This window comes from Aedes aegypti, chromosome 3 (assembly GCF_002204515.2).
Source record: "Aedes aegypti strain LVP_AGWG chromosome 3, AaegL5.0 Primary Assembly, whole genome shotgun sequence".
In the NCBI taxonomy this organism is placed as follows: domain Eukaryota; kingdom Metazoa; phylum Arthropoda; class Insecta; order Diptera; family Culicidae; genus Aedes; species Aedes aegypti.
In genome coordinates, this window is record NC_035109.1 from 323,604,330 (window position 1) to 323,632,276 (window position 27,947).

General features: G+C 35.8%; 1 protein-coding gene across 2 annotated transcripts in view; it reads right to left on the reverse strand.

Annotated features, from left to right (window-relative positions):
- LOC5565729 (protein N-terminal asparagine amidohydrolase) overlaps window positions 1-27,947 on the reverse strand; it is a 162,367-nt gene that overhangs the window by 116,571 nt on the left and 17,849 nt on the right. The window contains exon 1 of one of the 2 annotated variants that reach the window (XM_021855324.1): window positions 14,521-15,181. The exons of the other annotated variant lie outside the window; for it this stretch is intronic. The gene's annotated coding sequence lies outside the window, so the exon portion shown is untranslated. Of the gene's footprint in view, window positions 1-14,520; window positions 15,182-27,947 lie in introns of those variants that run through there. 2 annotated transcript variants of the gene reach the window in all.

The window sequence follows — 27,947 nt, forward strand, 5'->3', positions numbered from 1 at the left end:
CCCGATCGGTCCAGGATCTTTTCGTAATGGAAATTTCCTTGACTTCCCTGGGCATAGAGTATCATCGTACTTGCCACACGATATACGAATGCGAAAATGACAACTTTGGCAAAGAAAGCTTTCAGTTAATAACTGTGGAAGTGCTCATAAGAACACTAAGCTGAGAAACAGGCTCTGTTCCAGTGAGGACGTTGATGCCAAGAAGAAAACATTTTCTTTTTAGAAATCAAGATTTCCTATTCGAGAATCGGAATTTCCAGTCGGAAGATGCTAATGAAACAGATCTATTTTCGTTCCAATCTTATCAATCTCATCACTCACGTTGTTTTCACTTTTAAACTAGAAAATAATCATCTGCTCCATATATTGCAACGTGTCCTACTGGACTATTTTCCAAATAAAGCGCCTCGTAAACATGCAAGCTAATGCACTTAGCTCGATTCAGGAATCGACTGATAATGTTCACTTGTTAATAAAAATATAGAAACACTTTTCTCAGTTCTGTCAATCCCGTATTGGGCTTATCGGAAGCAGACTAGCAGAAGCGCTCGTCGCAGCTTCTCAATTTTGTATTGTGTAATCGGTAATCATTTCCATGAGCATACTGCACAAAACGTCTAAGAAAATATCAACTGATGATAATTACAATCGCCTCAACTATCGCAAACTGGTCAATCGCAGTCTTCAAGTCGTCTGCCTACTAAGCGCTTCTTACTAGGGAGGAACATCCCATTCCGCCGTATCGGCGTGGTATGAGTTATCTTATCAATTCCCCACCGTTCAATAATACTTAGTACGGACACCAGCAAGATTAAACGTTGTTACTAAATTGTGTACATGAATGAGAGAGAGTGAGTGAGTGGCACTCGATTGGACGATGTCCACTGGCCAATCAAAACCTCCTTCTTCGGAGGGTGACATCAGTCTCGAACATTGCCTCGCCTTTGGTCGCCGTGCGTATAGTCAATGCTAATTTGCCACATTCAACAAATGTGGATCTATCGAGTGGAAATATTCTTCAAACTGAAGTTAATTCATTGAATAATGAACGATGAGTACGTATGTCGAAGATAGCCAGTCCGACGTACCGTGCGCTTACAACGACTGAAAAGAATTTAATTTATCGAACACGAGACATACGTTGACGGTAGAAATACTGTACCTACGTCACAGACAACGACATTATTGGGAATGGAATTGATTTGAATATGTTCTTGTCTGTATGGGCATTTAAAGAGCTTCACTAGAATGATTTGAATTTCTGAATTAATATTAAAACTTTTAACAACTCAGAGTTGAATTAAATTCGAACTTTCTCTACAATATAGGAAACATATTTGCACTTTTTTGAATGATGACTTCGTTTTAATAAAATTTTTCCAAATTACATAATACGGAAAGCAATCAGGTCCAACCAGGCCGACTTGTAAAAAACGTATGAGAATAAATTGTTTTCGGCTCTGTGATGCCCTAAGGTGCTGCCAAATAAAAGCGATAAGTAAAAAAATCTTGATCATTTTTTCCTAATTGTAATTCATATTTTTCTATGAAAAATGAAAAGCTATCAACGCCTGCCGATAGGCTATCAAGCCTCGGAAGAGGAGACTAAACTGAAGAATGCACACAAACCCAGATAAACACACCCGCAAGAAAGGAAAGCATCTGACTCTGAGATAAAAGTCAGCCTAACCCGAACAAAGAAAAAAAAAAAACACTGGCATAAAAAGCGATCATAAAAATAGCGAGAAACAATGAAAAACCAAACCCTTTACTCAAAGCGGAACGAAGGAAACGGTAAGCATCGCAATTCGTTCACAAGAGTGAAAGATTGCTCCACAGAAATACCACGACCACGTCTTCGTCTCAGTTTGCTCCCAAAAGAGGGAATCTCCTTGCACACGAAAGCCCATATACCCGGGTAGAGGAGAATAGCAAAAGAATAACAAAATTTACTATTAAAATAGAATGTTTGAATAGCAAAATTTGTTCTTTGTTTGTTTGAAATAAGAGATAAAATAACAAAAATAATAACTAAGTTTGTATGGCATAAAAACTAAATAATAACATATTTTGCCATTGTAATAACAAAATAATAGCAAAAATATAGACAACCGTTAATAACAAAATATGTTATTATTTAGATATTGATAACATAATAATAACTAAATAAGCTATTCCCAAGTAAATCAAAATAATGGTAATTTTAGTTCTTTGACTTTAATATCTTAATTTAGCATGATTGAAAAATAAACCTTTTGCTTTCCTGCTAAAAAACTTTTGCTTTTTGAATCTTCAATGAATACCATACGAATAGTAAAATGAGCTATTATGGTAAAATTTAATATTGGTTTGTTCTCATGGATTATTCAAATGAAGTTTTTAAATATTAAAATAATGACATATTTTACTGTGATGGCGATGTTTGTTATTCTTTAGATATTTAATGTTTTTTTAGTATTTTTGCCCAAATAACAAATTTTACCATGATAGTACATTTTGTTATTGATTAGTTATTACATGATTTCTAAGTATAACATACCAATAACAAATTTTGCTATGATTGTATGTTTTGCTATTGATGACATATTTATGTCTAATATAAATAACATAATAATGGTTAAAATAGATATGATTGCAAAATTTGTTCTTATTTTACCATTATTTTGTTATTCACCTCTACCCGGGTAGCTTTCATAGGTTAGGTCTGCTGGAAGTATGCTCGTCGTTACATACATACGCTACACCCATAGCGAACCCTACGCAAGATAATGATCATCTTTCGCGGCCACAATACAATTACTTGGCGTTGAACGCGCGCGCGTCCGTGGAATATCCATCTCCTCCTCATCCCAAGGGGGAAGGGGGTTGAGACTTCGGGTGCGATCGGGCTAGCCTGAGTAAATAATATTTAACATATTCCACGCCGAGCTGGGGGAGCGTACGTATTGTCTAGTCCCATAGGTGCAACACCAACAATCAACGACTACGGACTACAGTGACGCCCACAGGAGTAATTTGGACCAGTCATGGCTGAAATCATTTTCTGTCGTCCGCTCTAACGGTAGCTTCATTTTTTACCGCTAAAAAAATTCAAATCGCGATAACTTTTTTTTCTTAATTTTTTTGCACCATTTTTTCACAAACTCTCAAAAAACTCTTCTAGTTTAAGAATATGTGTCGATATTGATAATTGGTCATCTGGATCCGAAGATATTCCGAAATTCCTTGGGGGACCGACGCGTAGTCAAAACCCAAGTAGATATCTCAGGCTACAGAATTTTTATCGTATTCGGATATTCACTTCTCGGAATGATACATTAATGCGAGTATGTTGTGAAAAGTGAAGCAATTTGCTGCAGCCGTCTTTGAGTAATGAGCATTTATGTTTCTGGTACCACACTGGACAAATAAACATCTTGAAAACTCTAAAAAAACCTCATATCGTAATTTTCAGATTTCTCTTAAAATACTGAACCAATTTGTATGATATTTTCAGAGTAGCTTTTTATCTCCTGGCATGTGTACTATACAACACATTTGTTTTTTTTTCAATAAATTGAGCAAAAACAAAATGACCGCCAAAGACATTTTATATGGAGATTGTCGGTCTCCCAAGGAACATCGGAATATCTTCAAAACTAGATCACCAATGATTAATATCGATACGGATTATTATATTAGAAGAGTTTTTTGAGAGCTTGTGAATAAATGGTGCAAAAATATTGAGAAACAAAAAAGTTATCGCGATTGGAATATTTTTTTAGCGGTAAAAAATGAAGCTGCCGGTAGATAGTTTAATGGGCTTCTTATGCTCTAATATTAAACATAAATAATCACAAATTATGTTAAATCCAGCCATGTGACACACCAAAATTTGCAGAATTTCATGAAACAAAAAACACTTCAGGTAATCCTAGCGATCCAGGACTCAGTAATGCAGTCAAATTATATACCATGTATCACTAAAACGATATTGAAGGGACCTTCTGGTTTAAGATGCTGTCACCCTGAAATGGATGGAAGGTTGGTGTTCCAACCTGATAAGGAACTCATCAATTAGTTGGCGCTAAAAATAAATTTCATTTAATCTTCAATATCTCGAGATTATGATAAGCTAGAAGGTTGATGTATTCGACAAAGTTGTTCACCAGATCAAGGATTATATGATTTATTGGGAACAAAATTCATGGAAAAATAGTTTTGCATATTTTAGTAAGTTTTTCAATATGTGTAAAATATGTTGACTGGATAAATGTAAAGCCTTGAGACTCAAGAATCCATAAATCAATCATCGACAAGCATCAAAAATGGAAAACCAGTTTTATCTTTCAAATTTTAAGAAATCGTCATAAAAATCTATCATTGCAATCCTGACAGCAATAGATTCTCTTGATCATTGTTTAAATTTTGAGCAAAAAAACTGGTTTTGAAAATTTGTTAAATGATGATGGTTATATTCCTCTTAAAACATAATTGGCCTAGGACTGCTTAGATTATCTGAAATGATATTTTCATAAAAATCATGCAATTTTGATATGCCGCATGGCTGAGCTCAATGAAAAGTAGAAATTGACCACATCCCAGGTAACATTGGTAATTTTAAAGCAGCTTATTCAGCTTAAACAAATTAATCTGTTTTGAACCTGGTAAGCCTCAACATGGCCCATAGGAACATTGAGATTAACATGATTGCTAACTGGTCTATTATCCATTTTTTTGTATATGCATATCCGTGTTGTCAAAATCGAACCGTGCTAAAACCTAACAGGTACTGTATGTCGCATGGCTAAGTTTAACCGAAAGTGTGAATTGACTACATCCCCATAGCCCAGGCATGCTTAGATTACCCAGATTTTTTTTTCATAAAAATCTGCATTTTTATGTAGCATTTTCGGGTTTCATGAAAATTGGAAATTTTAGACATTACCGGGACCTCTGTAGCTTCCGGCATGGCCATTGAGTCGCTAAGACTGCTTAGATTGCAACAGCCCAAGTAAACATTTTAGTTTTACGAAGTACTTCCAGGGTGCTATAAATAAACGCCAATAAATCTACGGTCAAGGAAATTATTGTGGTGGAACCATATGATAGATTGTCATCGACAAATGCTGTTTTGTCATCATAAATACACAAATAAGGGGCAACTGTTATGATTCGGCATTGGTGGATGTAAACTTGCCTTAATAAATGCTGATTGAAGTCATTTTAAACTAGCAGCTTTTATGACAGCGAGGTGTATTATATGAGTCTTTTATCATAGCCGTAACGAATAAGAGTCATTCAAGAAGTTTATATAAGGTATTGGGTGCTGCAATAAAGCTGGGTTTGAGCAACCAAATTTTTACTTTATGTTCTATCTCTAAAAGGTTTCGAAAACAGCCAGAAGCCGAATTACAAAAAATCATCTTTTGGCAACGTTAAATGTCACCTCTAACTATTATAGCATTCACGTTACTGTAATAAAACGTTAATAAATCCACATGAAAATTCAACAGGCTGTTGGATTGTTACTTGGGAGGAGATTTATTTTAATAACTTCGTTAAATTTTTATATGTTGCATTGCTGGATTCTACGGAAATTGCAAACTGTTCACATTACATGGGCCTCTGGAACCTACGTTATTGCTGTTTGCATTTGAGCTGCAAATCTTAACTAAGCGTCCTCCAAATGCGGTAACACAAAACAATCAAAGGATACCTAGCAACGATTATATAAATCACCGCCGCCCTAGCAAGAAAAATCTTTCTTTGACATCGCATTTCTTATGAAAAATCTTACCGCGTTTGGTGTTCCCGCATTTGATATTTGCATTTCAAACGCACACAGCAATATCTATTATAAGACCACCGAGTGGCCAAGGCATGGCCCAGAACTGCTTAAATTACTCAGATGTTTTGGTTTTAATTTTATTTCAGCATTGTTGTACAGACTGTATTGGTCTTAATCTAATGTAATAATCTTATTCTACACAGTTCGAACGAAACGTGTAAATTTCTGAGACATATAATGCACATAATTGGAGCGTGGAGTATCATGGATATTTACGTGATATGTCATGTAAACTTCAATTATATGTGATGTAATCCAGCAGGATCCTCTGTGGTTACATGACATATAACACATTTTTACATGATTTCAGACTTAAATTTACATGACGTCATGTTTACATAGCATAAATAAAGTTTACATGACGTGTAATCTTCATAATTTTTAACTGTGTAGCTTCAAACTTATTTCTACTCACATCAAAGTAAAAAACATCAACATTTAACAAATTAAAGCATCTTTCGAACGGGTGATTTTGTCCAAACACAGTACGACGTCTTGCGGTCCAGAACAACAAACGTGGGCAGAATCTCCGAGCCGGAACGAAAAAGTTCTCTTGTCGCAGAAGATCAGGGCAATCAATTCGATTCGTCAAAACATCGACAGCAAACATTCTTTGGAGAAAAACACGACGTTTTCGCAAAGGCTCAAGTTTGATTTGTTCACAGCGGTTCTCGTAAGGAGGCAGTCTGAGCGGATCGTTCCATGGTAGTCTTCGTAACGCAAACCGCATGAAACAACGTTGCACCCTTTCTATGCGAGTAATTTGCGTTTCTTGATATGGTGCCCAGATTTGAACAGCATATTCGAGAAACCTTCGAACGATTGCGCAGTAAACGGTCTTCAGGGCGTAAACATCTCGAAACTTGGATGCATTACGACGAATGAAGCCCGACACAGCGAAAGCTGTCGTTGTTGTCTTTGAGATGTGTTCAGCGAAATTTAGCTTACGGTCCATTATCACTTCCAGGTCTTTTATCGACGTTACACTTCAAAGCTGACACCATTTGCAGTGTAGTTGAAGCTCAACTGCGACCGTGATTTAGTGAAGCTTATCACTTTGCAGTTCAACGTATTCATTTCCATCCCGTTCATTACGCACCAGCGAGCTACAACGTCGATGTCTTGCTGAAGAGCAGCACAGTCGACCATGAAACCGATGTTTCGGTATAATTTCAAATAGTCTGCGTACATAAGGTGCTTTGAATTCAGTCGATGGCTCAAGTCGTTGATGAACAAAATGAAAATCAAAGGACCGAGGTGGCTACCTTGCGGAACGCCAGACGGAGTAGCGAAACTAGGTGATTTGGTGGATCGTAGATTACCAAAGGCGGTTCTGTCTCGTAGATATGATTGTAGCCACACGACCAACCAGTCGGGGCGCATTGCTAACTCATGGGGTACTTTATCGAAAGATTTGGAAAAATCTACGTAAACACCATCCGCTTGGCAGCGTTTTTCCAAGCTAGAGTTCACAACACTACCGTACACCATGGGGTTAGTAGCTGTTGACCAATTTTTCACGAAGCCGTGCTAATATTGCGATATTACTGACATAGCCGCAGCGTACTAAGAGTTCTAGTGTCTTAGCTAAGCAACAGAGAATCGAGATGGGTCTATAGTTTTAGTAAAATTCTGTAAATTTTGATATATCACATGGATGGGTTCTACGGACACTGCAATTTGGCCACATTGTCGGGACCTTTGGAATCTCTTGATCCTATTTTATGGCCACATAATGGCCAAAACATGTCCCAAGACTGCTTAGATTACCTCAGGAAATTATTTCATAAAACTGTGCAAATTTTGATACGTCACATGACTGTGTTCTATGGAAAGTATAAATTGACCTCATAATTGAACCTGCGGAACCTATTATAAGGCCATCGAGTGGCCAAAGCATGATCCAGGACTGCTTAGAATTCCTCAGGTAATTTTTCCATAAAATTCTGCAATTTTCGATATGCCGCATGGCTGGGTTCTACAGAAAATGCAAATTAGCCCTAGCTCCGGGGTCTGCAGCACGGGTTCCGAGATTTCCGAATCCTTTGTCGCGGCCACCGGAAAATTCAAGGAAGCCATCTTGGATATTTGATAGTGCGATTGATGTCGGTTCTGATCAGAAGCGGCAACATATTCAACCATTTGTAAATAAAAAAAAAAATGCATAACATGTCGCCTATCGTGCAAGACATGCCTTTCCGATAATGGCTTTCTGATTCCTTGATCCGTTTGGCGCCGACTCTAGGCCGTCAAACCCGGTCAATCTTAGTTTCTAGCTCCGCTTCATAAAATTCATGAGCTGACAATTCTTTTGAGTATAAAAACATTGAAGTTTGGCTGGAAGATTTCTACAAACTTGCAATGTCAAATCCGGGTCAATATGATCCGAATGCCTAAAGCGTAACTGTTTTTGTGGCGCCCTTCAGAAACGTCGTATAAATATGATTTTTTGTCGAAACAGAGTTTTTAGAAAGTAGATAAAGCAAGGAAGTTTCAGGTGGTTCTTTTTAAAAGTTACAAATGCTCAAAAGCCTGTTTTGGGTCATATTGATCCGAATGCAATAGGAAGGTTTGGTAGTCGATCTCGGGAGTTTTTTGTATATCGTCTAAACCGTTGATTATAGCGATATCGTTTGTTCAGAGAAGGTTCTTGGTAGTGTAGATGTACCTCTCATGGCCATATGGGATTCCTATTTCACCATACGTGATAATTTAAGCGTTTCTACATTTAGGAATGCTTTGTGTGTCTTAGCAGTACAGTCAACTCTCCATAACTCGATATTGAAGGGACCATCGAGTTAGGGAGGTATAGAGTTACAGAACACAAAACCAGTGCAACTGCGATTCAATGGACCATCGAGTTAGCCATGAAAACCAACTTTCACTATGGTTCTAACTCGATATCGAGGTACGGAATATCAAGTTAGAGAGAGTTAACTGTGTAATATAGGATATACCTTGGTATTGAAACATTCAGAAAGATTAAACAATTATCGAAATTTTTCATATGGTCTAATAGGGAATCACCTATCATCATTGGTATGACATCAACAATCAATCAGTTCTATCTATCGCTACAATTTATTAAATGGACTTATCCGCCTATACTTCAGTGTTATCTTTACGGTCAAATAAACTTTCAGCGTTGGTGCCGCCCCGCCAAAACCCTCCCCGTTATTTGAAGATGAAAATAAGCCTGCGGTTGTTATTAGTTGTTCACGCTAAGCTGACCAAATAGTCCAAATGGTTTTTAATGGATTCGATGTCCATTGACCCAAATCTTATCAGAGATACGGTTCAGTGAGGGAATGGTTTCATATATCTTGGGAATAACTTAGCGGCGAATGCAAGCAACTTGGTTTTCGGGAAAATCCAGAATAACCATGTAAATGTTTAATTCATGAAAGTCATCCTAGACAGCTCAGGTTTTTTTTTTGCAAACTAATCAGTATTCATTATCAAAGAACGTAATAGATGATTGAAATTGTTTATCGACATGAGTGGCCACTATAATGGCCTCCGTAAGATCTGGAACATCCGTAAATATGGTCATTTCGTGAGAATCATCCTAGACTATCGCATTTTTTTTCCAAAGCTTGTAACTTTCACATCATCACTAATCGTAGACCGCGTGAGCATCAGTATAGCTCCCAATGTCTATCGTTCAAAATGAAAATATAGGTCATCTTACCATGTATCAACCACTACACTACACAACAACACAACAGAACATTATATTCTTTCATGTCGATCAAGTGCCTCATACCAATGTAGAGCGCAATACGATCACGCTACGAGATAGAGTAATCATCTATACAGCTACCTAAAGCCAAGAGCGAAGAAGATGGGGAGCCAGGCCTGATCTCTATCATGATAAGAAGACTGGATTACACCAAGATTATATCCATAATTTGGTATCGGAAACCCTAGCCAACACTATTGTCTCATAATCTCTCTCATTGCAAATTACCGCCAACCATGTACCAGATGGAGATGGATACTACCTAAGGGTAAATCTCTAGACTGAAGCACAAATTGAGTCAGTCGTCGGTTAATCGCTAGGCAGACGGTCTTGTTAGGCAAGTTTAAAATCTCAAAAGCCTGAGCGGTAGGAACGGTTTAAGTAGAGTGCATGTGAGTGGATGGTGAAGAAACACAACGTCCAACCTTCTTCTCATGAAGATGCACTAGCATCATAATGGAGTAGTTGACTGGAGATTTTGAAGATTGGTAAGAGATGTGAATGAGGTTTAAAACTAATCCCAAGATTCACTCAGAAGTGATTGCATAATTAATAATAATAATATGCCTCTCCATTTAGGCTTTTTTTTTCTACGGTAGAAGTCAAAGGTCACTACTTCCTCTTCATATAATTTTGTCTCCGTCTCATGCTACCTTTCTTTGGGAAGGGGACAAGCTATCAGAACTCATATTTTTTTTTTTGTAGATGTTTTCATCGGCTTTTTTCGAAAAAAGCCGATGAAAACATCTACAAAATCTCAAAAGCGGTGATGAAACTGACGTAAGAACTCATAATTATAAAACAAATTTAATGATTTGGATTGGTCATGAACATAAGTGGCCACTATAATGCCGTCCAGAAAAACCAGAATATTTATAAAAATTATCATCTCGTGAAAATCATCCTAGAACACAAAGATTTTATTTTTACCAAACTTACCTGAAATCATAACAATTCAGATTATTCATTATGTTGATAAATTGAATCGTGTATAGACATGTGTAGCCAAATCATTGCAAAAAGTGAATTTGCAATCTTAATACATCACGTTTTTTTCAATTTTTTGGCGATATTTTTCAAATTTCAAATTATATCCACAAATTTATTCCAGTTACTCTTCTGTGCGATGGTACGGTAGAAAAATTGTGAACAGTGTAAAAAGTCATTCCAATTTCCACAGCAGGAGAAGCTCAGCACATTCACGCCGTAAAGACAAAACGCCGGTGACTTCGGCGGCCACGACGAATTATCTTCTCTAGGTACCACTAGCGACCGGTTCCGGAAAACGAATTCAAATGAAGCACTTATTCTTCGGTTTTGTTCTGGACACGAGACGCTATCGTTCCTTTAGTCGCTACCTTCTTCTGGCACGTTTGCAAGCAATAGCGCCTATAGTAGCGACATGGGCTAAGAATAGGACACGAACTCGATACTGGGCTACATAACGAATGGGATAATTTTGTCTGGTAATGCGAGTGCATTAATCAAAGGCGTTCGGAGTTGTGTGCAATCGTTCGAGCAGTTCCAATTGATTTTATTATTATTAATTGGCTTTGTGTTGTCCAATCATACATATTGCAAAAATTTAAATGTAAAATTTTCATACTGGCTAATTTCTCATGCATACTTAAAATGTTTGTTGATTAGATTGTTTCAAACAATCTGAAAAAAACTTGAACTACAATACCGTAAAATCGGATCAAGCCGACCAATAGGGTAGAATTGTGTCACGAGATTTCTATCATTACAATGAGTATAGAAATCAAAATATCTTGTGGGATACGAGATACAAGCTTTCTAGGTGGTGATTTAAAGGTGACCCAAACTTCCCATAAAGGCATAACTGTCCCATATGAAATTAGTAGGCATTGAGAAAACAGCGCTCAACGTTTGAAGTTTGCATTTTCATACAAATGTTTATAATTTTCTAGTAAATTTTTGAATGCAATATTCATTTAGCTCCACATTTCAGAATACTCATTTTGTTAATATTGATTAATAAAAAAATATAAAATAATATTAAAAAATATGAACGTAATTCCAGTTTTGCAGTTGCTATTGGGGTTCAAAGTTCATATAGAGACTGTTATGCCTTTATTTATCAATATGGGACTGCACCAACTTCATATTTTTCCACAACATTTTCAAACAATGTATAAACATTTTCATATTCCAAGTGAAGTACATATTAAAACATGAATGTTGCGATGAAAAAATGTGTTGGTTCGAAACTCAATATGGGACAGTTATGCTTTTATGGGCAGCAAAGACGATGTAGGTTTATATGGCTCTACCCCATTTGGCATAATGCCATTTGGCATAATGCCGTTTGGCATAACGTCATTGGGCATAACGGCCATTTGGCATAATTTGAAGAACACATTTCCACAAATAATTTTTCTCAACTTTGAACTCGATTAATCCAATGTATGTCATCTACGTCTCTAAACAATACAATTGAATCACCTCTGACCGGTACCTTCCATGTCACACTTTTAGATGTGAGTACTTATTCGTATCGCTTTATAAAAGAGTATGAAATTTGGCATCATAGAGTGAGCTCGCTTTAATCAATATTGTAATGCCTTATGAAGGTATGTTTTCTCTAATTTGTGATAATGCTATAGTTCGATTTATGCCATGGCTTGGGTGCCACGATTTTGTCGAAGCTTGAAACGCAGTTATATGAAACAATTTAGCCTAGCCTCTAAATTATATTGTTTTTTTTCTTAGGGTGCAGAACTCAAACATGAAGAACAGCCAATGTTCTAAAGAAGGAATAACTCAAGAGAGATGCGTTGCCTTATATGCTACAAAAATCAGTTGATAATTTAGTAGGCTACTTTTGAACAGTACGTGTATTCTTAATCACGCGTTCTACAATTAGCAAGCATTTTAGGCATACAACAATAGGCGAAATACTCTATCAAAAGATCTGCCTTCATTCAGACATAAACTGTTCTTTTTAGTTTGCAGCGTAATGAATCATAGGCACGACAAGAACGATGTTTATTTACTTTTGATTGCCTTGGTACCGCGTAGATTTGAATTGACGCTTCGTATACCGGACACCGGCCTTAATTTACCCAAAAATCTTTTTTTCGGTTACTTTTATGCATGGATAATGTAGAAGAGTTCGCAATTATCGACTTAAGACGAAACAGTACTTCTATTTTTTTCTGGTCAACTAGCAGGGTTCGGCACCAGTTGTTTGTTTAACGTCGGCTGGGTCTAGGATCAAAGCCTAAAAATATCAGAGACAGTCACACTCTCCTAGGACCCTACATATCGAACACATCAGTTCATGGGCTGGGACCAACGAATTTACTTCTCTTCCGAAAGAAAGTGATCAGAAATTTTATGTCTCAGAAAATCCCGACCGCGTCGACGAGAATTGATACCCGACCGACTGGGGTGAGATGCTATCACGCTAACCACTATACCATCGAAACGGTTACGAGCGTCCAGAAATTCGAAACAGCGGAACATAAAAGTTAAGACTAGCTATACAACATACTAAAAAGAGCAGCTCATGTTTGAAAGAAGATGAAATTTATTAATCTTTGATTAGGTAATTGCTTTAAACCAACGCGTCATTATAATTTCTGTAAATTGGAAAAATACGGCTGCACAGGTAGGTTGAAGTGACTTACTACTGCCACTTCAGCTTCTTCTATAGATACATAACGTATACGTTAAATTCAATAAAATCTAGTTAAGTACACAGATGCACATGGAAACTCATAGCTTATGGAAGTTAAGGCAATTCTTTCAATTGGCCAAATTGTACGGTGCTCTAATGTGTTTTTAATGATGCTGTATTGAAATCGATTATCATATTTGCTTGGATCTCAATCTCTACACGGTATCTCTCCAGCGAGGCATGAAATTCACACTTAGCGACGAGTGTCCCTTAATATTTCCTTGTACTTCACATTAATTTAATTAAAGTAAAAATCATTGTCAATATTTAACCCTTCTTCCAGTAAACATAATTTGTCTTAGACAAATATTTCGAACACTAAAATTAATATTTTGAAATGTGAGAGAAAAATAATATTTATTTTAAATTATGCCAAATGGCCATTATGCAAAATGGCTATTATGCCAAACGGTCATTATGCCAAATGGAATTATGCCAAACGGCATTATGACAAATGGGGTAGAGCCGTTTATATGGGTATTACCATGGACATATTTTGCAAAATATACCGAACACGTTAGTACTGCAATGTAAATACAAACTTATTATCCCATAGTAAAAACTAGAAGAATGAGCCACAACAAAAAAAATGCTTACGAGAGAAATTCAATTCAACGAATAGCAGAAGAGATATTCATGAGTTTGCTCACGATCATTTAGCTTCATATGGGATTATAGCCCTGCAAAGATCTACAAAAATCCCAAACAAAATTAGCTCAAAAGGGATTTGCTTCTTTAGCAACATCCTTCATTAAGATTTGAGTAACCAATTTTCACTATGGGATGATAAGTTTGTACTTACATTACAACACTAGCGTGCTTCTCAAACTTTCTCCATAGTAATTTCCATATAAACCAACATTGTCTTTGGGCCACCGAAAAATCCAAAAATTTCACAGAACTCAATTTTTATGGTAAGGATGGCAAAGAACATATGGGAGATTGGAATTTCAAACATGATGAATCGCCCTTATGTTACTTAACAATCTTTTTACTTGACTTCAGTTCATAAAGTGCAATGACCAATAGGTATATAACTAAAAACTTCGAACTGAAAAATCAAAGTTTTTTATGTAGGATCTAATGTAAGTTAAACGAGAAAGAGGGTATATTTAGCACGGTTCTCTTTTATGCTTTTGTGAACTCCATGAAGCCAAATTATAAGATCATAGTAGTGTATTAAAATCCAGGAAATGAAAGGATCACGATTTAAATCAAACTACTAATGAAATTTCTAATACTTACTTGCTAGTGCACAATTCAAACTTTCCACTTTCATACTCAGTTCTCACTCAATCAATCCCGGAATCGTGATGCGCGCGAAAACAAAAGTTACAATTCCAAGTTCTTCCAAGTTTTGCTTTCCTCTTCCGCAGTCAGTCTTTCCTGCCGTTCACTGGCAAAACAACACAGAAAATTAAAGCCACCACTATTAATAACGACCATAACATTAAACGAGCACAAGTTCGGAGATCTCTCTCTGCAGTCGATCCTTTCCCAACCTACTTCACTCGAAAAGTCATAAAATCTTGGACAAACCAGCAGAGTCGTAGCTGAGTTGCGCCGGCGCGCGAAGAAGACAAGAAAATTGTTGTGCAAAGCAACGAGGAGTTCTCGTCGGAGGATCGCTTCGAGAGGAAGATAATTTTCTGATTTTAATCGAATTAATAGCACACGGCCCCTCCACAGTCGGTTGGAGATGTTTGGTAAGACTCGCGAAGTACCGCCACCGAGGATAATTGATGCGATCGCTGTTCGGTTCTCCGTTTGTTTCGACGTCCGAGCGGGCCTTGAGATACCGAACTTACTGCGGCGGATGCCTGGAGAAGAGAATTGCTGAAGTGGTTTGCGCGAGAGCGAGCGATTGGAGTTGGCCTGACTTCTACACGACTCCAGTGACAAACTCGAACTGAAGTGAGCGAGTTGGAGATGAGTCCACTTGAGTCGAGTCCCAGCAGCAGCGATCGCTGAGCGATTCCTAGTGCCTATGCCCACTCATACTCACGATGATGGTTCAACAGCAAGCAACAAGCTGCTTGTGGATTGTGGTTTATTATTGCATTTGAAAGGTAGGAGAGAGGAATCGGTATTTCATTGTGGAGCGAAAGCTTGCAGCTAGCAGCTGGTCGCATCGGAGTATGGAAGAGGTTAAAGCTGATGAGAGTTGAAGCTTTTTTACTTAAGGAAAGTGAATGCTTTGAAGTGGAGTATCTAGCATTGCTCACGAGATAGATGAAAACATGAGGGAAAGATAACACAGAACAAGAGAAATTAGCAATTACGTGTTGTTCTCCTTTCTGATTAGGAAAATATATAGGCTGGCAAACTCTTTGCAAACAATTATGTATACAGAAAGTTTGAAATTCTGAAGGCTTGATTGAGGTAGTGACATGATGCGGGGGTTTCATAGATGCAGATATAATAACAATCTTTTTCTGATTTAATGAGTTTTTTTTATGTTTTTATATTCCTAAGCCTTTATAGTACCGTCCATGGCTACAAAATAAAACCCTGCCTAAGCACTGCGACAGACTCTATCAGGGCTATATTTTTTACAAAAATTGTCCCAAAACCAATTGCTTCAGAATGTTTTTCAGAGCTCCATCTTTGTCGCTCTTGGGCAATACATTTCGAGCCCTGAACGTTCAGGCAAAGATAACAGATGTTTATGCTATAGAACATAAATCTTATGAAAACCTGTGTATGATTTCATTAGCACTAGAGATGGGAAAAATTATCAAATTTTGAGAGCGAATCGTAGTTGACACTCACAAAAGTGAGTTGACTCTTTTGAACGATTCGGTGACTCATTTATAAAACCAAAAATGAATAATGAATTTTACACAAGAATCAAAAAGCATAACAGTTTTTGAATGACAATGTTTTTGTACAGCAACTTTAACTATTAATACAAGTCCGAATTGTTTGACTATGACAATTGCAACTGATTGACAACTGATTCCTAGTAAATTTTTAAGCCCTCTTCCGAAATATAAGATGCAAATGAGTCATGACTCTTTTGAAAAGAACCGTGATTCGTTCACTCATTTTCGAGAGTCGACTCTTTTGAATGATTCGTGAGTGAGTCGCCCATCTCTACTCTTTAGTAAATATGAAACCGTCAGTGCTGAAAGAAGAACATTCTATATGTTAGCAATTATTCACTTCTCTGCTAGCAGTAATAACTGCCAGCAGAGGATTCCGCATTGACTTTGTAGTAAGCTTTTGTCAGTAATTAAAACGGTTTACAAATCTACGATTTATGGTTATTCGTCTTTCTGCGCAATCGGTTTACTACGATCCTTCGAGTAGTACTAAATAAATTATTTTAGGGCAGCAACCACAACTTTTCACTTCCAATAAATATGCAAAATGACATCAATTTGTCCATCTAATCCAATTGCAACTTATATGTAATGTTCAGCTTTTCGGTAGTTGTTAAACTTCCACTCGGCTGGTTAGCCGTAAACCACGATTCATAATTAAAAAACAAGTATGCAAAATAGTTTTCTCTTGAAAGCCTTTGATCAAAAGAACGAAAAATCTCTTATGAAAATGAAAAAGCAATTGTAATGCCAATAATTGTTATATCAACATAACTCTAAAGAACTGCCGATAAATTAATAAAACGTAAAATTCCCAATTAAAATATAAGCTAAATTATTGCCAATAGTAATGAAACCAGTATATTTGAAAGAATAACCTGTGTTTTAAAGAAGGAACAATTTCTGATGGCATGTGTCAACTCACTTTAAACCGCAGCATACTGTCGGACCTATTAGGGATTACGTAACCAGCATAGGATCCGAAACTTGCAAACATATACGATATTAATCTTTTTTTTTTTTTTTTCAATATTGATACTTCCGGAGTCTCTCCTCGGCCGTAGCTGTTAAAACAGGCAGACCGGAAAACCATCATTCAAAAGAGTCGACTCTCGAAAATGAGTGAACGAATCACGGTTCTTTTCAAAAGAGTCATGACTCATTTGCATCTTATATTTCGGAAGAGGGCTTAAAAATTTACTAGGAATCAGTTTTCAATCAGTTGCAATTGTCATAGTCAAACAATTCGGACTTGTATTAATAGTTAAAGTTGCTGTACAAAAACATTGTCATTCAAAAACTGTTATGCTTTTTGATTCTTGTGTAAAATTCATGATTCATTTTTGGTTTTATAAATGAGTCACCGAATCGTTCAAAAGAGTCAACTCACTTTTGTGAGTGTCAACTACGATTCGCTCTCAAAATTTGATAATTTTTCCCATCTCTACTAAAGAGTTCATTATTTGTATACCTGATTTTAAAATTTCAAAAAAAATATATCTCAAAAACTAAAGAACATACATCGCTGAAAATATGAGGGTATACGTAAAATTTTCTGAAATTTCTAGAAAAAAATAAGAACAGTAATAACCTCTTTGGTGCCAGAAGCGGCAAAAACTAAAAAAAGCCTAAAAAACTAGAATTTTTATATTTTTTCAAGTAGGGGGAGATCCCCCAGTACCGGACACTTGAGCCACTAAATTCATAATTCGAAAAATATTGGTTTTGTGTGCTCGTGTTAACCATTTATGATAAATATTATCATTTTTATAGTGTACAAAAATAAATTCGAAAATATAAATATGAATTGGGACATTGGATTTTGATGCTGTATTTTAGTACCAAATTGATCGATCTTGAAAGGTGGCACCCAATACCGGACACGATCTGTAAATGCCTCGAATTCTGTATATTTGAGCATCATTGAATGATTTAATTACAATTCAATGCATTAGCAATTTACAATTCAATGCATTTGCAACATATACAAGAACAGTTTGAGTTTTTCTTAATTTGAAAGATGTCCATGAAAAACTTCTTTCAGATTGCTCATTCTTCTTAATTTTATTGCATGTTTGATGCCATGATCGACGAAATCCATGAAAAATTAATGTATTTAGAGACACTGGTGCAATAATTACAAAGTTATCATATAACAAATCAAGCTGTTCGATAGTGGGGGACAGGAGGTGCTTAACAAAAATTTTAATTTGTTCATATTTACTTCAATTATGGTACAAAATGCATTCATACTGTCAAATAAGGATTATGCTCGATCATGCTTGCTTGATCCAAAGTATTTTTTCATATTCAAAATAATTACTTAATAGGCTCAAAATTAAAGCGACACGTCATTATTTTTAAAGATTTCCAAACTTTTCTACTTTTCAAAAAAGGCATACCTATTTCAAGGATACATATATCAACGATATTATTCTACGCAAACATTAGTCTCCAGTATAGCTTTTTTTCTCCAATGCACCATCTTGATTGGATCATGATTTCTCAATTTTGCGACTTTGTCCGGTATTGGGTGCTGTTCGGTACTGGGGGATCTCCCCCTAAACATTTTTTTTTCATAGTTTTATATTTTTCTGAAAAGTTGAAATATTAAGCTTTTTTCCATAAAAAAGATTGTAAATCGGTTGAGCTGTTCAAAAGTTATGATATTTTTTTAAATAATGAAAAACCAATGCGCTGAGTGTGCCTACAGTGTGTGCCGATGAAAAATGACTTATTTTTTAATATCAAAAAAATATATCTCAAAAACCAAAAAAACATACATCGCTGAAAATTTTTACTGCCGAAGAAAAAAAAACGTTAAAGAAAAAATTAGAACAGCAGTAGCTTCTTTGGTCCTTCAAAACACGAAAAAAACATTTTTTATCATGTACAAAGCCCAATTTTCGTGAAATTTTATATTTTTCTTGAAAAGTCAAAATCTTTAGCTTTCATTTTGTACAAGAAAATTTAAAATCGGTCAGGCGGTTCAAAAGTTATGATTAAAAAAATATAAAAACTTTGCGGAGTCTTTTCTGGTCACCCTGTTTTGGAATTATCACCCTAATCAAAAAAACAAAAAATCACGTGTATCCTTAAGATTAGTTTTTCATGGAATGGCTGTATATCAATGATGATTTGTTCTTCTTTTAGAGGAAAATAGCCATTATCGTTTTACGAATTTTCAAAACTAGTTTTTTTTTGCCTAAAACTAAGAAAATGTTTATGAAAATCTTTCATTGCATTGCACTTGGTATCGGTAGTTCAGTGATAGATTTTCATAAGGATATCTTTAAATTTGAACCAAAAAACTGGTTTTTGATGATTGCTGATGATTGAATGATGAATTCTTGAGCCTTAAGGAAAAGCTGTTCTTTGAAATTCAGCTTTGAAATGCATTACAAATGCATGCTAACAGTACTTCACTATAGTTTTTAATTTCGGATAAACGGCATTCAGCGAAATGACCCTTTCGGCCAAATAGCGTTCGGCCAAACGGCATTCGGCCAAATGGAATTCGGCCAAATAATCCGGAACCATTTTGTATCGTTCCGTACAAAGTAAGTCGAATCAATCCGTAGCATCTGTCAAATTACAAATTAGTTCTTATAAAAATAATCGGAACACTTCAATATCAATTTTTATCATAGGAACTATGCTCATAGGATAGGTGTACCAGTTATGGCCATAGTGGTTCCCTATTTCGCCATACGTGATAACTTGAATGTCTTCACATTTTTAAATGTTTTGTGTGTTTTAGCAATGAGATATAGGATATATCTAGATGTACAAACATTCAAAAAGATTGAAAAGGTGAACATGATCGAAATATTACATATGGCCAAATAGGGATCCACAATGGTTATAACTGGTACACTTTCCCTATATCGCCTCTGTACCGCTCTTTTTTCCGGCACCTGGCGGCATTATTCAGGTGTGTCACTCTCTGACACTCTTCATCATACCAGTCGTTGCACCTACATCATTGACTATAGTGCCATTCACATCTCGTACCGTTGTATCCCTCAGTCTGATGGCATCTCCAGGAACTTCAATTATTTTCAACGGTATTTTTTATGAAATTCTGCAAGTTTTGATATGTAACATGGGTGGGTAATCAATAGAGTAATAACAAATGATATGGATTTCAAGGTGGTTCAAATACTATTCAGGTAAGAAATTTTTATCTCAAAAGTCCAATGAGATTAGGAAAAACAGGGTGTCCATTTAAAACCAGTTTTCATATTCCTGGATTTTCTGGAGATTCTTCTAATAATGCCTTCAGAAATAGTCGTTAAAGGGCAAACGCTCCTTTAGTGGAGTTATTTTTCTGTGATGTAGGATGCGAAAATGAAACAAGCAATCGAATAATATCCATGAAATTAAATCTCAAAGCTATTTAAACCAACTATTTTGCTTAAAATTGTTACTCCTTTGCACTTATAGTGAAACATTAGTACCCATAGTGGAGCGTCCCATAAGAAATCAATGCGACACTAAAGGAATCATGCTTCAAACATACAAAAGATTTTTGCTGGGAAATTTCAAATAAATCGTGATTTCCATACAGTTAAATGATAGAAGGATTTAAAATCTATCGATTTATACATTAAAATCATATATTTCATGATTTGATCAGCATCTTCTGGATGTTTTCCCTTAGGTGCATCACTCCTCTAGAAATTCATGAGCTGATAAAACTTGTGTTGAATCTGGTCCTCGATGGTCCCTCGGATCGCAGTTGCAGGGGGTCTTGTGTTATGCAACTTGATACCTCCCTAAATCGATGGTCTCTTCAACATCGAATTATAGAGAGTGTACTATCGAAGATTTGGCCAGGAATCTTACCGAGAACATAACAAAAATCTGGCTTAGAATACCTAAAGGACCTTGCTATGTATTTATCCATCAACAATCTTGCCATGAATTAATGAAAAATCTTCCAAGAAATTTGTTGAGGATGATTGGGAGAATACGCTGTAAATATGCAGAAATCTATACAAAATGAATGACTAAGACCAGACAAAGCTTTACAAATAAACAGTATCAAAGATATCCTCTAAGCGGAAATCTTAATTAATCACTCCATGATTTCAGTATATCCCATAAGAAAAAAGCCTTTTGTTCAGCTTTTTGCCAACCTACTAATCTACAAAAATTTTCAAACAAAATCAGACAAGTTTTTTTTTTTTGCTAAAATCCACTTACAACCTTATGAGCAATCTACTATAGGGTGTCCCAGAAAGTATGGGCATGACTTCGATAAAGAGAATCATTATATTTTTTTCAAACAAATAAAAAAAAATACTATTGTTTTTTCCTTCGAGCATTTTAAATGCTGCCTGTGAAAATTTTGTTTGCTAAAATAACCTTAAAAATTGACATAATCATAAAAACACAATCCTTATCTAGCCAGCACAGACCATTCATTTGTGTTGTAGTAGTGAAAGATTGTTATCAAAACCCTTCAATATAGTGAGTTCAAGTAAAGCAAATATGCTCCAGAATAATTTTTGTTTAGGAACTTATTTGGCGTTGCTTGAAAACATTTGACAAAATGGAAAAATTAAAAAAAAAACACTAGTTTCTCTTCACATAAAATAACTTCACGGAATCATAGGTTCTCCGGTATTTTGAATATAAATGAAAATAATTTATATCAGGTCAAAAATGTTAAATATCTATAGTTTTGGACTCGCAACAACAATTTTAAGTGTTCACATGTTTTAACGGATATATAAGGACTTAGTTTTGACCTTTTTATAAAAAGACCATAGCTGAAATCGGATTTTTAGTTTCTATACTTTACTTTACTAAGTTTGCTATACTTAGTTTACTATACTTTTGTTTATAATTTCCATTATAATAAGATATAGTCTGTCCATTATACAATAAATGACAATGATAAATACATTTTTTTTTTCAGATTTTAATTGTACCTTACTCAACAAAACTTCGTACAACAAAGTTGTTCAGATATATCGCGGTTAGTGCTAAACGTATAGGAGGAGCTTCTAGAAATGTAACACCATTAACAAATAGGTAGCAAAAAAGTCTTGAAATAGAAGTAGGGTAAAGTCGTGCCCGCCCATGCTTTCTGGGACATCCATCACACAGTGACAGTGTTGTGAAAAACTCAATTTCTCATAACTCACGCTTGAGATTTTTCATGCGTGAGTTGTCAATCACGCAACTCAGCAGTCAAAAAATCATGGATGAGTTAGCTCTCCTTTTTGACTCATTGTCTCATATTTCCACAGTTTACTCACACACGGCAATAATTTCTTGTTAGACTGGTAAAATTATAGTAGGGTAGAAGCACTGGTTTTGGCCATACGCCAGTTGTAGCCATAGGAGATTATACACCGTTTTACATAGCCAATCAACATGAAACTTTTTGTGTTCAGAAGATCACTTTCACATGATAGAGCTACATTCATTTACTCGTCCAAATTGATTCAGAATATATGAAAAACAATTCATTTTCCTTATAATTTTAACTCCCATACACCTAATTTGGCCAGGGCACTCCTAATTTGGCCACTCTTATGATAAATCAATGCGATTGGCCAATTTAGGAGCCGAAGATAAATCTCTGGCCGAAACTGGTTCCGTTGGCCTATATTGACCAACGGGATTTTCAAAGCGAAAAAAATGATTTTATCTCAGTTTTGATATTTTATACACATAAAATGGATTAAAAGTTTGCATTTGACATATTTGTAGTATAAATACGGCCTCCCATTTAAATTTTATTGTCATTTTCTCTTAGGCTGGCCAAAACCGGTGCTTTTACCCTAATTCTTTCTAACTTAAACAACAACATTCGGGTTTCACGAGTTGTTGACAGGTTTTGCGACTTAATCATTTTTTTACGGTTTGAGTTGATTGAGGGATTTGGCATGAAAATCTCAAGCGTGAGATTTGCGAAGCAGATCTCTAATGAGTTTGCTCTCACGGGAGAGCGTATTGATTGAGATTTGAGTGTGAGTCTATCAACACTGCACAGTGACAGTTTTTACGAAGAATTAATCAGCGTTTACCCTTCTAATACCCAACCCCGTGGACCATAAGACGTATTCAAGGAATGTTTTCTATGACTTCTGATTTTTTTTTTGTATTTTTGAAAAATATCTGAAAAATTTATCTCTGGGTCTGATTTAGTGTGAAAAACAAAAATTTGCGCATTTTATATTTTTCTACAATGAACCTATCACAGAAGAAGAGCTTTATGACATTTAAATAGTTGCAAACCAGTTTGTGCGTTAGTTGCACGGAAAATAAAATATGTTCCAGAAAAAACATAATTGATTCATTTTTGTTATTTATCTACAAAACTCTCAATGGTATACGACTGATGAAAATTATCTTATGCTTCTGAAATTGTCTATGGCGGCATCCACAAATTACGTAACGCTCGAAGTGGGGGGAGGGGGGAGGCTCGAGCGTTACGACTCATACAAAATTTTAAAAATTTCCATACAAAAAGCGTTACGGAGGGGGGGGGGAGGGGGTTCGAAAATTTCCAATTTTAGCGTTACGTAATAAATGGATGCCGCCTATGTAAATTTCATTTTGTAAAACTTTAAATGATTATCGCGAGGGGTAGAATTTCGAGAATTCGGCAAATCAATTTTATTGATCCATCAACCAAAATATAAATGCTGCATGGCATTTGCTTGGCCAACCAATGTGATCAGCGATAATCGAGTCCATCATGTGTTCACTTTCATATTTATGTCAGCAATCCGTGTTTACAGATTCTCTTGGCACATACTTCAAGCCGCTCAGATCAACTTAGCAGGTTGCTTATCGCCAGTTGGTAATCTACAAACGTCAATCCAATAGTACTTTCGAAACCCCAAATCAAACGTGGGATGCGCTCGAGTATTTGGCACACAAAAATCTTCAAAAGCAACACACTTCAAAACAAAACGGTTGACATTCCTGCAACGGCCGAGATGAGCCGATGGTGATTGTTTTCCAAGCGACAATTGAAATCTAGCCTGGCCACGATAGGAGTACACTAATACCATTCACCTAGGGTGAAGAACTACTTGGGCATTTGCATGATTCACTTTGACAATGGGGGTTTTTCTCGGTCGAATTCTCTGGTACTTTGCATTGAGAAGCAATTCAATACAACGCATGCTGTGGCTCAATAGTTTAAAAAAAATCCTGTCAAAGTTTATCAAAAGTACCAAGAATAGGATCCGGCTCCTATATTGCACAGCGATGGTTCTACGGTGAGTCGCGATAGGCCGCACCGCAAGAAAATTATTCCAAAATTGCAAATGAGGTGATAATTTGATGAACGAACGGAACGGAGGGAATACGAAATCGATTGCTCCAGAGTGCGGTTCGAGGTCTTGTTGGGGAATAAGTGGCGAACCAGTTCGTCAAGAGTTCAACGAGTAGGCTCTTCAAACCTCGTAGCCATGCATGCAGCTCGGGTCGAACTGAAAACGATTGAAATAAATTACATACCATAGCTCGCTAGTTGCAGAACCGACCGTGTGGATGTAATTTACACTTGAATTTAAAGAAATGTACAATCATATCTGGATAAACTTTTGAAAATGGCGGAATAATCTTTGCAGATCGCGGCTTCACCAGAACATTTTTTATCTAGCGTGAGCCCTAGATACTTTACTTCATCTGACAATTTTATTAGAATCCCTCTAAACGTGACAACAGTTTTACTTGAAGGTTTTAAATGAAGTGCTTTTGGTTTATGTGGGAGTATCATAGGTTGAGTTTAAGAAGCATTATGAAAAATATTCAATTTTTCCAAGTATGAAGAAAACATATCCAAACTTGTATGCAATCTACTACAGAGGCCTGTGTCATCCGCAAACAAGGAATTTTGACATTCCTGAGGTAATTCAGATAAGTCAGATGTGAAAATATTGTATAATATTGGTCCCTAAATGCTGCCTTGTGCAACACCAGCTCTTACAGGAAGTCTTTCAGACTTGGAGTTCTGATAATTAACCACGATGTGACTGATAACTATTTTGTTTCTCAATTGACAAAAACTTATTTTTGTATTTCTTTTGGCAGATCATTGTTATATGATTTTCTTTGAATTGAGGATATCCTGAAGAGCACTCATTAAATAAAATTCTGTCGTTGGAATTCCTTTGCGAATTATTCCATGAGTTGAGGTCATCAATGACGAAATTAACTTATTCCTGCAGGATTCCAGTGATCACTTCGGAATTTGATGATTAAGTGATGATTAATACATTCCAATTTTTCAGATACTTCTCTAGGAATTTCTCCCAAAAATGCCTGTGTTGGTAGCAAAGCTAAAACGCTTCGATGCTTACTGATCATACAATGGCTTGCTCAATTTTCACCACCTAATAAAATTTCAATCTCGTCGCCTATTAATTTCCTTTTAATTTCATCATTTGCAAAAACATCTATAGACTCCCTTTACCTCTGAGTAGCTAAATAACAAAATAATTTATAAATTTGTAAAACAAGAATTTTTCTAGGTATTTGTCCAAATATTCCTCCTGGAATTGTTTTTGGGATTTCTTTTTAGAGTTTTTTTTTTCCTGCGATTCTTCTTGGGATTCGTACTCTCTTGAGAAATTCCTCCATAAAATCTGCATGGGATTCCTCTAGAAAATCTTTCAGAAACTATTCAGGAATATTTGCAAGGATTTCTTATGGTGTTCTTGATTAAATTCCTTCAGAGATTCTTCCAGAAATATCTCAAGGATTCCACAAAGAACATCTTCAAAAAAATCTTTACTTCAGCAATTCATCTTGGTATTCCTACAACAATTTCACGATGGATTCTCATGAAATTTATCCCAAAAAAGTTTTTCTGAGAAATTCCTGATGGAAACGTGATTTCTCAGCGTGAACAAAACGTGAAGGAATTCTTAAACAAATTAATTTGAGTAATTTTAGAAAATAAGTAGTTCACAAAGTAGTTCATAGAGGAATTTCCGAAAAATCTCTGGAGAATTTCTTAATGATTTATTGAAGGAATTCTGGTTGGGAGTTTTGGAACGATCCGTGAGGTAACTCTTGGAAATTACACTGGACACATTTGCAGTGGAATCTTGTTAGTTTTTCACGAATTTCTTCTGATTTTTTTTTTTGTTTATCGATTCCACTACAAATGTGTCCAGCAATTCCTCCAGTAGTTACTTCATGGTTTCAGCAAGGAAAACTTCAATCAATTTTCCCATAAAACCCTGCAGGAATTTTACTAGGCATTCCTATTTATAATATTTATTAATTACTAGTGGTCCCGGCAAACTTCGTCTTGCCATCAAGTAGGCTGTTGAAAAGCGCTAAGGATCGTCCCGTACAAAATGACAGTTTCGTGCACTCTCGTTTTTTTAACTTTCCCGGTGAATATTCTGGGATTTTTTATACACGTAAACACGTCGGAACCCTTGACGAAGAAAACGAAGAAAGAATCATTCATATCCGTTGGCCCGTTCGTGAGCCATTTCGTGACATACAAACACCACTCCATTTTTATTTATATAGATTATTTTAACCCATCTTAAGAAACGCATTCAAAATTTCCCTCAATGTACAGCCATTCCATGAAAAACCGATCTTGTGGGTCACCGAATTCCGTGAAAATTTGCTATTTTGTTCCTTATCCGAAATAAGGATACACGTGTTTTTGGATTTCTTGATTAGGGTGACCATTTACGAAATAGGGTGACCAGAAAAACCGCTTGACCGATTTTCAATTTTCTTGGACAAAATAAAAGCTAAAAATTCTCAAGAAAAATATAAAATTTCACAAAAATTGTTTTTATACACGAAAAACAAATCCGTTTTTTCATGTTTTGAAGGCCTTTCTTGAAAGTTCAGAAAATTTTACGTTTACTGTCAAATTTTCAGCCATGTATGTTTTTTTTAGTTTTTGAGATATATTTTTGAAAATAAAAAATCAGTCATTTTTATCGGCACACACTGTAGGTCTCAGCGCATAACTTTTTTTTTTTTCAAAAATCATAACTTTTGAATAGCTTAACCGTTTTTCAATCTTTTTTTATGGAATGAAAGCTTAATATTTACACTTTTTAGAAAACGAATACATAAAAATTTCTATTTTTTCAGGCTTTTTTTTTAGTTTTTAGTGTTTTTTTGGGGTCTATTTTGTAAATCGAGCAGATTCATGTGACTCGTTTCTAATCATTGTCGATCAAAGTGAGCATGGATATTTCAGATGTCACCCGTCAACTCCCATATTAATCCAGTCACATAGAGTGACAGCAGTCGATAAACTCGAGTGACAGAGCCGAGCCGAGCGAATTTTTTGGTCGACAGCGACTCCAGTCGAGTCATTTTGATCGACTCGACTTATAAAATAGGGCCCTTTGTTTCTGAGACAAAAGAGAGTATAACTGTTCTCATTTGTTCTAGAAACTTAAGACAATTTTACGTATACCCTAAAATAATCAACCATTGTGGGATACCTGATTTTTAAATTTCAAAAATATATATCTCGAAAACTTAGGAAAATACATCGCTGAAAACTGAGGGTAAGCGTAAAATTGTCTGAAGTTTCTAGAATAAATGGTCCCATAACCAAAAAAAAAAAAAAAAACTAAAAATAGGCTATACAACTAGAATTTTTATATTGTTACATGTAAAAAAAACGGAGTTTTATATTTTTTCTGAAAAGTTGAGCTTAAGTTTAAGCTATCATTCCATAAAAAAAGATTGGAAATCGGTTAATGCGCTGAGACCTACAGTGTACGCCGATAAAAAATGACTGATATTTTATTTCAAAAACAAATATATCTCAAAAACTAAAAAACATCTTCTTCTTCTTGGCATTAACATCCTCACTTGGACAGA